Raw genomic sequence first — 12,033 nt, forward strand, 5'->3', positions numbered from 1 at the left:
AAGCGCTCATATACAATAAATAAATAAATTTACTTATTTTTTGTTTTTTTTGTTTCAGTCCTTCCATAGCTAAATCTTTAGGGTTAGCTTCCATTTGTACAGCTAGCTGTGAAGATAATTTTGTTTCCCTGAAGGACTCTGGGGAAAAAGGACAAACCCATTGGAATTTTGGAGTCCTTTAAAAAAAACAAAAACAAAAACAAAATAACACATTCATTTATTTAAGAAAAGTCTGCTACCTTGCCAGCCTTCCATTTTGGTTTGTTCTGTTCCGCTTTGAGACAGGGTCTCACTATATATAGCCTCGGCTGGCCTCTGATAACAGATTTTTAAGGGCCAGCAAATTTTGAGATCTGAGCTACATGTGTACCACCACATCCAGCTTTTCATGGACATGTTGGGATTGATCCTCATGTTTTTTGGCAAGCACTTTATGGACTGAACAAGATTATCTGATCCTACAATCTGGCATGGTTAAACTGTCTTTGTCTTCTTTAAGAGAAAGTTAATCTTGGGATGTAAGATGGTTCAGTGGGTAAAGATGCCTGCCACCAAACCTAACAACTTGAGTTCAATCCCTGAATCTACATAGGTAGTAGAGAACCAGCCAAAGTTGTACTGACTTCCACATGCAATACACATACAAGTACATCAACAGAACAAAATTAAGGAAATGTTTAAATCACCTGTTATGTTTAAAGATCTTTCCTGTAGATATCACCCAAACCGTCCGTGTCATAGGATTTCCATCTGAAATGAAAAGATAATATTCATGTTTTTAGAACTGATACCCTGTTTTCTCAAGTTTATTGTTTTTCTTTTGAGACAGGGTCTCACCACATTACTGTCTTGGAACTCTACTATAGACCAAGCTGACCTTGAACTCAGAGAACCACCTGCCTCTGCTTCTCAAGAACTGAGATTAACGAAGTGTGCTGCCATACCCAGCTGTTTGTTTCTTTCATTTATGCATGTTAAGTGGCCACCATGAGTAGAAGTCAGAGAACAGCTGGTATAAGGTTGTTCTCTCCAACTATTTGAGTTCCAGAGATTTAAAGGTCTTTGGGCTGCAGAGAGATGGCTCGTTCGCTAAGAACACTGACTGCTTTTTCAGAAGACCTGAGTTTAATTTCCAGCAACACATGGTAGCTCACAACCATCTACAATGAGATCTGATGCCCTCTTCTGGTGCGTCTGAAGACTGCTACAGTGTACTTATATAGAATAAATAAGTCTAAAATTAAAAAAAATAATAATAAAGGTCTTCAAGGTTGGCAGCAAGTGCTTTTACCTGATGTGCTATCCCACAAGCCCACTTTTTTTGTGATAGAATTTTAATATGTATCCTAAGTCTATGGGTATGTGTCACTACACCCAGTTTGCAAACTAGTAGGACTGAATCCAGCATCTCACACAGAGCTAATTAGGTAAGTACTTGACCACCTCAGGCCCTCTACCCCTCAATCCAGACCCATACTCTCTAAGTAGCTCTGGAATTGTATAGACCAAGCTGGCCTTGAACCCATAGAAATCAGACTGCCTCTGCCTCATGAGTACAAGATCAGAAGTGTGCGCCACATGCCCGCCTATTACTTATTACTTATTAAGTAGATTAACCAAGTCTAAAATTCACTGCAATGTCGGGTATTAGTGCTTCATTTCTACCTTGTTTGAGGTAGGGTCTGTTTTACCAATGCATTAAACAAGCTAGTTGTCCTAAGAGGTGCCAGGGATTCTCCTGTCTCCACTTCCCACACTTGAGTAGGAATACTGGAATTACACACTTCAATGCCTAGGTTTACATGATGGCATATGGCTGTAATCCTAGAACTTGTGAAGTGGAAGGAGGACCAAGGTCATCAAAATGCCTTAACTTTACAATAAAAATGCCCCTAATTAGGCAACAGTAAAATCCATCTTTATTCTGTGACCATGAACACAAGCTACCCCTAGAAATTGGTCCACGGATGGAACTGTATGAGATTCTGAGTGCTTGTGAGAAAAAATATGCTATGACCTCTATTTCTTCACAACACAGAATTGTTCTTAGAATGGGTTCTCCTGTTCCTCCCAACCGTAGCTTAACGGTTTGCTCATTGTTTGTTGTTATTAAATTAAATATGCAAACTATCCACATTTGGCTTGTCCTTGTGATCTTACACAGCTTAAACCCATGAGAACTTTGCTCATATGGTTTCTCTTTGCTATTTAATGAGACTTTTGTCTCCTCATCTAACAAGTCCCACTGACTTGAGAGTGGTAACATGCTACCATGCCCAGTCACTTCATATTCCAAAGGCCACCTGGCTTTTCTAGAACATGGATCCTACTATTCAAGACTTGTAAAATATTATGCTTTTTTTCTTTTGATATCTACTGCCTTCTCTTTAGGATTTCTTGGGCAACCAGCTTATAACTACCAAAGAATACTTCAATTATAGATAGAAAAATACAAATTAATTAAAAATCAAAGTCCAAACAAGAACCATAAAAAATTATTTTCCAAATAACAGAAATGGCTAGATGTGGTGCACCTGGGAGGCAGAAAAAGGTGGATCTGAGTTTGAAGCCGGCCTGATCTACAGAGCTAGTTCCAGGACAGCCAGGGCTTACAGAGGTGGAAGAAAAAAGGCATGGGGGAGGGCTTACAATGGCTAGGAGAGGTGGTACAAACCTACACCTTTAATTCCAGAATTTGGGAAGCAAAAGACTGGTAAATTCAGTGAGTTGCAAGGTAAGATCCTGTCTCAAACAGAGACTTACAAATGAAGCTGGAATTTATAATGGCTAAGTATTTTGCCTAGGCTCAAACAAAGCCAACTGGCAGAGCCAGCAGCAGAATTCCATTCTAAGGAGATTCTAGTCACCACTCTCAGAGAGCTGGATTTAAAGCTACAGAAATCTGACTAACAATAGAGCATACCCTTTCTTTTCTTTTATAACATAAAAGGCAGCTTGCTTTATTCTTGTGATGTAAGTGGGGAGCAGGGGGCATCCTGTAGCATCCAATGAGCTTCATCAAGCCTGAGCGGCACCAAACAGATGGCACATTTAAAAGTTACAGAACCTGGAAAAGATTCTCGGCATCTGTCAGCCCACTTTCCTTTCATTGGGCCCAGGCCTCCAAACTCCCACCAGGTCATCTCTAGACTAGGTGAGGTGAGCATACCTTTTCCAATTCTGATTTCCCCTTAGGATCTGTTTAGAATATTCACCATTTTCACCAACTAAATATTCAAGTAGATGGGACTCTTTCATATACTTCCTGGAGTTCTAGATCCAGATCTAAATAAGGCTTTTTTAAAATAAAAATTTAAAAACACACATAATTTTGATACAAAATCTCACTATGAACAGGCTGTCTGTCTGTCTTCAAACTCACAGATCACATCCTCCTGGATGCTGAGACTAAGGGTGAGTGAAACATTAGGCTGTTAAGAGATTCCTGAAGGAATGCTGGCCTTGCTGAGCTTGGTGGCACATACTGGGATCCCCAATCTAGGACTTTTGGCAGGAGGATAAAAAAGTGGGAGACTAGTCTGGGCTACACAGCAAGACATTGTCTCAAAATACAAGCACACAAGAAAACTGAGTCCTGACCTTGTTCAAAGGCCAGTGTGTTAATGTCAGAAAGTATTCAAGAAGTTAAATATGACTATATCTCAGAGAGGAATGGTACAGAATTAGTATTCTTTCCAAGAGTCAAAGTCATCTTCAAAACACCTGCCACTCATTGTGAGCTGGCTTCTAAGACATGGCCACATACAAAAGGATAAAGATCTCTTAGTTTGAAGTTGACAAGAACACAAAAATGTGGCTAGTCTAGCAGATGTTTCACTCCGTTTTTAACACTTGGCCCTTAGTGGTCATTCATTAACTACATTTTCGAAGATAACTTCTTGGCTGAAAAATATGAATCAGCAACTTGTTTAAAAACTCAGCAGTGTCCTGGGCATGGTTGTGCAAAGCCTTTAATTCCAGCACTTGAGAGGCAGAAGCAGGGTGAGTTCGAGGTCAGCCTAATCTACATAGTGAGTTCCTTGACAGCCAGGACTCTGTAGAGACAGTGTCTAAAAACAACAAACTCGACACCGCATCTCTCCTAATGATGGCACGTAGCCACCAATTACATGGAGTTATTTAAAGTTAGCTTACTTTTAAAAAGTAAGTAAAGTTTAGTTTCTCAGATAATACTAATTACATATCAACACTAAACACCCATGTGTGGCTTAATGACTACCGCAATGAACAGCAAAGGTCTAGAACGTGTTCGTCGCGACATAAAGTTCTATGACACAGAGTAACAAACAGAACTAAGGCGAGCTCGTCCGAGAACACTACCGCCTCTCTTGAGGCTAGACCAGGGGCGTCGGGCGTGACCGCACGTCTCTCCGAAGCGCCCTGATCTTCAGGAGATCCGCGCGGACACGGAACTCACGCGCGGGGAGGACCTTTCACAGGACGGGCGTTAACAAACAGTGCAGCCGGCGCTGAAAAAGCTCCCAAACACGACATAAATCACGAGTCTCCGAGGTGGTGCGTTTTCCTGGAGAGCCCAGAGGAGCAGGCCCAAGTGCACCGGCGCCTAAGGGCCAGAGGCGCTGGCCTCCGACCTCTCGGTGAGCAAAAGAGGCAACAAGGAAGAGAAACCCAGGAGAGACACCGGGCGCCCACCGACGCCGGCTGTTGCCTCCGGGAGTGTCTCCCGACTGGCGGGGAACGTCCGGACCTGGACGCCCCGGCCTCGCAGGCGGCAGCGAAGGCGGAGCCCCGACCGCGCCGGAGAGGCGCGCGGGGACACCCCCCCCCCCCGGCGGCCAGTCAAGAGTAAACAAGGCCTCGACTCACGCCGCGCACTTACCGGGAGCCGCGATCTCGCGGCCGCAGAGCCCAGGCCGGCCAGACCAGGTCAAGCCGGACCAAAAGAGTCTGACTGAGGCGTAGCGTCAGCGGAGGCGGCCGGCGGACGCAGGTCAGGCCCGCGCTGCTTCCTCTGGCAGAGGCGTCCCCGCAGCTCCGGAAGTGTTCTGCGCAGCGCGTCACTTCCGGTAGGGGTCGGCCTGCGGTCGGCCGTGAGACTTAACAGGCTTTTAATGAATACGGAATTGCTTCCTCGCGGTCCTATGATGAGAGCAACCTGGAGAAACTACTGAGCGTTCGCTTTTGAAGGAATTTGTAGACAATTGATTCCTGCGTTAGCCTCTACCAGCGTCTTTATTTGATGTATAATTTTAGATTTTCTTACATTTATTTTGTGTGTGTTCCACGAGAGGACAGTTTTCAGGGGTCAATTTTCTCCTTCCACCATTAGGGGTTTTAAGGATCAAACACTTGTCAGGCTTGGCAGTAAACGCTTTTAGCCCACTGAGCCATCTATCAGTCCCTTTTTTGAGATATTTTTAACTTTTTTTTTCCCTGACCAAAAGTCACCTCACTTCACTGTTTATACTCTGACATACAGCATGAGAAGACATTATGGCAACAACACTGGAGTAGGTAAAGGATCATAGTTTCTGGGCAACTATCGTTTGACATGAGCCATACTCGGAATTTCTACATACGTTAGGAGGAAGTTCTGGCCCGTGAGCATCAGGCTTTGGCCTCTCATGACATTACCTCACTAGCCACCCACTTCTCCGACTTCCACTCACCTTACACGACCAATACTTTTTGTTTGGTTTGGTTATATTTAGAAGCAACTTACTATATAGCTAAGGCTGGTTGCCTTGCTGCTCGACTTGCAGACCCAACGATTCATAAATCTTAAGTGTTTTCCTGCATCATTTCTACCCACAATATTGACTGTCGTTAGGACTCCAGTCCCTTTCTAGTACCAGTCACCAAGTTTTAACTGACAGGAGGCTACTCAAGGAGCAGTTACATTGGGGTGTTAATACAAAAGTGAGCCAGTGCTGCAAGGTCAATGTGCTGATCTGAAGATAATCTATTATTACCTTTCTCAAGTGTATGTATTGGTATTTAAGACACCCAGGAAAATGAGACAGAAAAAGAAAAAGACCTTTCAATAGATTCTTTTATGTAATTCTTGGGGGGAAAAATCTAACTTGGGAGACTTGGGAGTTGGCTGATCCATTAAGAGCTCTTGCTGTTTTCTCTAGGAACCTGAGTTCCATTCCTACTACTCATAATGTCCTGTAACTTCACCTCCAGGTGATCTGAAGCCTTCTCCCAACCTCTTCTGGCACATATACACATAAACAAAAAAAAAAATTTTTTTTTTTTTGAGAAAAGGTATCTCTGAATAACTTGAAGCTCTATGTAGACCTAAAACTCACAAACTCAAATGTGTGCACTCCCATGCTCTCTACTTAAAATATATATAAATTTGAGTCATGTACCAAAACCAGGGGTAATCAAATGTTGAAAGTCTCTAGAGTAAAAATTAATAGTATTTGGGAGGCAAAGGCTGGGGCAATCACTGCAAGTTCCAGGTAAGCCTGGTCTACAGAGTAAGTTTCAGGCTGCCCAGCAAGACAGCCAGGGGTACATACTCAGTGATTACCTTTAAAAGCAACAACAACAAAAAAACAAACAAACAAACAAACAAAAACGATGTGATACTTGCTTTTACAAGGAAGATTCACTCTGAGGAGAACCCAATCAATAAAATGTCTTCATTAAATTGGTCTATGAGCAAGCTGTTTTCTTGATTAATGATTGATATGGGAGGTCCAGCCACACCTTCTGTAGGTCCTAAGCAAGGTCCTTTCCTGGTCTCTCAGACTAAGAGTCTCTAGAACCAGGAATTATAATCACCAGTGTTTAAACCACTCCAATAAAACAATGAGGAAGAAACATAACTGAAGTAGAAACAGTGGTTGCTCTGGAAGGGGCAGATTTAACAAAGAGACATTTACAAAAGGCAGGCCTGACTATCAGAGGTCATTTGCAGAAGCAGCTGACACCTCTTAATGCACCTAGCTGGTCTAGGATTGGGAGCAACAGCAGGAGATTCAGCAACCCTGGGATAGCCTAAATCTTAGCCTCCACCTAAATTAAGAAAGAATCAGGCCAGAAGGGAAGCATAGACTTGCCCTCCTTGTATGCACAAAGTTCCTCCCCTCTTAAAAACTAAATAAATAAACTCTACTTTAACTCATTGTTTCTTCCTTCCTTCCAAACAAAATAGCAACTGACTCTAGTTGTCTCCAGCTGTCTGTTCACTTTCTTTTGTTTGAGAAAAGTTCTCTAAGTAGTCCTGGATGGCCTCAAACTCAGTTGTCATCTTCCCTGCCTCCTGATTGCTGAAATTAAAGACATGTAGGAACATGCCTGGCCTATTCAATTTTTTTTAAATTGTTGTTTTTAAGATTGTTATGGGCCTGGAACGGGCTATGTTAAGAGAACAGAGGACCGGTGTTGGATTAGTATTCCCAGCGCTCATGTACATGGTGTTTTGCCTGTATGTATGTATGTATGCACCAAGTTTGTGTTTGGTACCCAGGGAGGCCAGAAGGTTTTTGGATCCACTGGAGCTGGAGTTACAGACAGCTGTGAGCTGGCATGTGGGTGCTGGAAATTGGAAGGAAATTCAGGTCTTCCGAAAGAGCAGCCAGTACTCTTAATTGCTGAGTCATCTCTCCAGCCTGTCCTGTTAGTTTTTCATCTACCACTGGTAATCCTTCTGGAGAGCTTCTAAGTATCACCAATAACTACCAGTTATGTCTAAGGAGACATTACATCTCTTCTCTTCAGCCACCATTTGGTCTTTTGGCCCTTAGATTCAAAAGTACCATCCCTTTTTCTTCTTTGTTTCCTTCATGATAACAATATTAATAATATATAACCATTATCCTCTGTCTTAGGGTTTCTGGTGCTGTGAAGAAACACCATGACCAAAACCAAGCAGGAAAGGTGTTAAGAAAAAGATGATGTCCCGGGTTTCAGTATCAATGCTAGGAAAAAGATGAAGAGAGTGGGGAGATATGCACCCATGGAGGTGTGGCGAGGCATGGAGTCAAGGGGGATGTCTCTGGGGGACCCATGTTGAGAATCCCTTACCCCTGAGGGACCAGCCACACGACGGTATAGTACAGAATAGAGTTTATTCAGGGAATGGGGAGGGGAGTTAAGGGAGTAGTAGAAGCAAAGAGAAGAGGAAAAGAGGAATATAGAAGTAGAGGCCAGCCATGAACACATAGAGAGGGGAGAAGGGAATGGAGAGAGGGGGGACAAGGCAGGGAAAGAGCAAGAGTAGAAAAGCAAGAGGACAAGAGAGCAAGAGAGAGGAGGGGGCAAGTAGCCCTTTTTTATAGTGTCAGGTAACTGGGGGGGGGGCATACCTTTTGTTGCCAGGGAACTGTGGGTGAGGTTTACAGAATTCCAACAGAAGGAAAGGGTTTATTTGGCTTACACATCTACACTATGAAGCCAGGACAGAAACTCAAATAGGTCAGAAACCTGGAGGCAGGAGCTGTTGGAGAGGCCTTGAGTGGGCTACTTGCTCCCCATGGTTTGCTCAACCTGCTCTTTTATAGCACCCATGACGACCAGCCCAGGGATGGCACTAGTCACACTGGGCTGGGCCCTCCCCCATCAATTACTAATTTAAGAAAATGCCCAGACTGGAGAGATGGCTCAGTGGTTAAAAGCACTGATTATTTATGCCAAGGTCCAGAGTTCAATTCCCAGCAACCACATGGTGGCTCATAACTATCTGTAATGGGATCTGATGACCTCTTCTGGTGTGTCTGAAGACAGCTACAGTGTACTTATAGATAATAAGTAAATAAGTCTTTTTTAAAAGGGTAAATATTTAATTGGGGGTGGCTTATAGTTTCAGAGGTTTAGTCCATTATCATCATGATGGGGAGCTTGACAATGTGCAGGTAGACCTGGGTCAGGATGAGCTAAAAGTTCCACATCTTGATCCGAAGTCACCCAGAAGGAGACTGGCTTACTCTAACTGGATGGAGACCTCGAAGCCTGCGTCCAACAAGCCCATACCTCCTAGGAGTGCCACTTTCCAAGGATCAAGCATATTTAAACTACCGCACACCTGCAATCCCAGCACTTGGGAGGCAGAGGCAAAAAGATCAGCAGAAGTTTAAGTCTGACATGATCTAAATAGTTGGTTCTAAGCCAGCCAGGGTTATATGCCAAAGGACCTGTTTCAAAAACAACAAAAACATCTATGTAGCCAGGGCTGGCCTTGGCCTTTTCTTTTATGTCCCATGTGCGAGCATTGAAGACAGGCATGCTCTAATATGCATCGTGGGGGGGGGTCAGCAGGGGTAGGGTAGTGCTGAATGAAAATTTGTGTAGGGGCATGGTCCCCAGAAGAGCCATCAGTGTCCTTTATTACTCTCTGCCTCGTTCCTCTGAGACAAAGTGTCTTCCTGAACTTGGAACATGAGTTTTTGGGCTGGGCAGGCAGCCATCAACTCCCAGTGATCTCTGTCTCTGCTCCCACCCACCCACTCACCCACCCAATGCTGGGGTTACAGGCAATCACACAACCATGTTCAGCTTGTTCTGCCTGTGCTGCAATCAGGTCTTTGAGGCTGTGCAATAAGTTCTCTTAACCACCAGGCCAAATCCCCTGCCTCCCTCCTCCACCTTTCTTCTAGGCGACAGGGCCTCACGATGCTGCCTACTCTGGCCTTTAAGTGCCTATCTCCTAGAGTTTTCAAAGTCAACCACAACCATGTGTGGGGATTACTCTTTCCCCGTGTCCTCTTACCAGTTGCCAAGCAGCCATGTTCTTAGACATTTGCTGCGGTGAATATTAAATAGGGTAACCTTTTATCCCATGCTAGCTAGTGCGGGTACCTGTATGGCCACTACTCTACCATACTATCTGCAAGCTGCCCTCTCCACACGGTTCCCTTCTCAGGCAGTCCTTTCTGCCCACCTTAGCTGCTTCTGTCCCGGGTGGACCATGACCACTCCAGTGTGTTGTTTTCATTCACTTTCCCTTGGCATGTTGTTGCCAAGCCTTGCACACACATGTCCTAACTCCATAGCGGGCTTTGTGTCTCCCGCCACTACACCCTCCTTTGAACTCAGTTAAGTGGCCACATCAAAGAACACACCAACATGTTCTGATCCAACTGGTATGATTTAATTTACCCACCTAGACAAGTCAAATGATCCTGTACGATTTCATCCCTTATAAAATGTTCATAACAACCTTTATCCATACAGACATGCGCCTGTTCGGTCATGCATCGTCTGGACATTTTCTGAGTACCACGGTGCAATGAGACCAGTAGCTGCTTCCTGGTTTTTCCCAGTGCCTCTGTTTCTTATTTCTTCTTCTACCATGTTGGACCCTTGCCTTCACTATCCCTAACCTGAGCTGCTATCATTGTCTCATCTGTCTTGGTTGGGCTAAATTTCCGGCACAACATGGCATCTAAATTGTAACTCCAGTTCCAGACATCTGAAACCTTCTCACCAATGTGCATAAAACATAAGATCAAATAAATTTTATATATATATATATATATATATATATATATATATATATATATATATATATATAATTCTTCAGATAGATAGATAGATGAAGAAAGGTAGTTTTTGTGTATTGTTCTAACCTCCCTGCCCTCCATTCTCCAGTAGGTCTTTGGGACCAGTCAACCCCCATCACTTCCTGGTTCTAATGTTCCTGTTCTTGACTCTCCCACCCCTTTTGAAGCCCTTGCTCATAGTGATTGCAGATTCTTTGGTCTCCTACTTCTTGGTTACTTCTATGCTTATTTTCCAGGTCCTTCCTCATCCATTTGATCTCTAAACACTGGAAGGGAAAGGATTCCAAGGGTTCTGAGAGTTTCCACTCCCTTCGTGATCTAATTTCACTAGTTAATACTGAATTTAGCCATTAGCCCGAGCCTCTTTTCAGAGTCCTGGATCAAGAGATAGATCTATTAATAGAAATCTCAAACTAATTGTGTCTAAAATGTCCTTTACCATCTTTTAATCTGTTTCAGTCCTGTCTCTTCCCCAACCTCAAATAAAGATGACGTCTTCTCTCTAATTGCTAAGGCCAAAAACATTAGCATTGTCTGGCAAACTTCTCTCACAAAACTTTTTTTTCTTTTTTTCTTCTTAATGATTTATTTATGGACTGGAGAGATGGCTCAGTGGTTAAGAGCACTTAACTTCTGGTGTCTGAAAATAACTACAGTGTACTCATATATAATAAATTTTTTTAAAAAATAAAGATTCATTTATTTGTTTTATGGATATGACATACATGTCTATGACCTCTCTGTTCTTGACACATCAGAAGAGGGCATCAGATCCCATTATAGATGGTTGTGAGCCACCACATGGTTGCTGGGAATTAAACTCAGGACCTTTGGAAGAGCAGTCAGTGCTCTTAACCACTGAGACATCTCTCCAGCCCACAAAATCTTTTCTAAAAAAACATATATATTTATTCATTTTTTATCTTGTGTCTTTGAGTCTTTGCCTCCATGAATGTTTACATGCCTGCTACTCAGAGAGTACAAAAGAGGGCATTAGATTTCATGGAATTGTAGTTTCAGACAGTTCTGAGCTGCCCGGATGGTGCAGGGAACAGAACCCAGATACTTGGTAAGAGCAGCTAGCTCTCTGAACTGCTGAGCCATCTTGCCAGCTTCTGTTCATGGGTAGTGAGTGGAATGAATTCCCATTTACTAACATGTCCTTTGGGTTTTCCTTTAGAAAACATTCACCATCTGACCACTCCTCATTAACATCTCTGCAGAGTGGTTGTCCACTCCTACATTTCTTCTCATGACCTTTAACTTTCTGGAGACTTCTGGTTTTCTCCTGGCTGTTTTCACCAGCAGTTAACAGGGATCCCGTTTTTTTTATTTTAAATCTCATCTCAGATTGTTACTTTCCATCCAAAGCCTGTCATAGAAAAGACTGATGTACTCACAGTGAGGCAGAAAGTTCCTTCTGATGAGTCTCTATTTTTTCTCTGTCCTCAGCAGCTACCCCACCCCACCCCTGCCCCTGTGGTTTCTCAGACTTGAAATATAGGTCATCTCAGAGTTTTTGGATTTTCTTTATCTT

General features: G+C 43.3%; 1 protein-coding gene across 1 annotated transcript in view; it reads right to left on the reverse strand.

The window, feature by feature from the left end:
- Window positions 1-4,672, reverse strand: part of ARIH2 (ariadne RBR E3 ubiquitin protein ligase 2) — a 53,344-nt gene extending 48,672 nt beyond the window's left edge. Inside the window, 2 exon segments of the mRNA XM_080933932.1 lie at window positions 687-750; window positions 4,439-4,672. The gene's annotated coding sequence lies outside the window, so the exon portion shown is untranslated.
- Between the last annotated feature and the right edge of the window lie 7,361 nt (window positions 4,673-12,033).

This window comes from Micromys minutus, assembly GCF_963924665.1.
Source record: "Micromys minutus genome assembly, chromosome: 21".
NCBI lineage: Eukaryota > Metazoa > Chordata > Mammalia > Rodentia > Muridae > Micromys > Micromys minutus.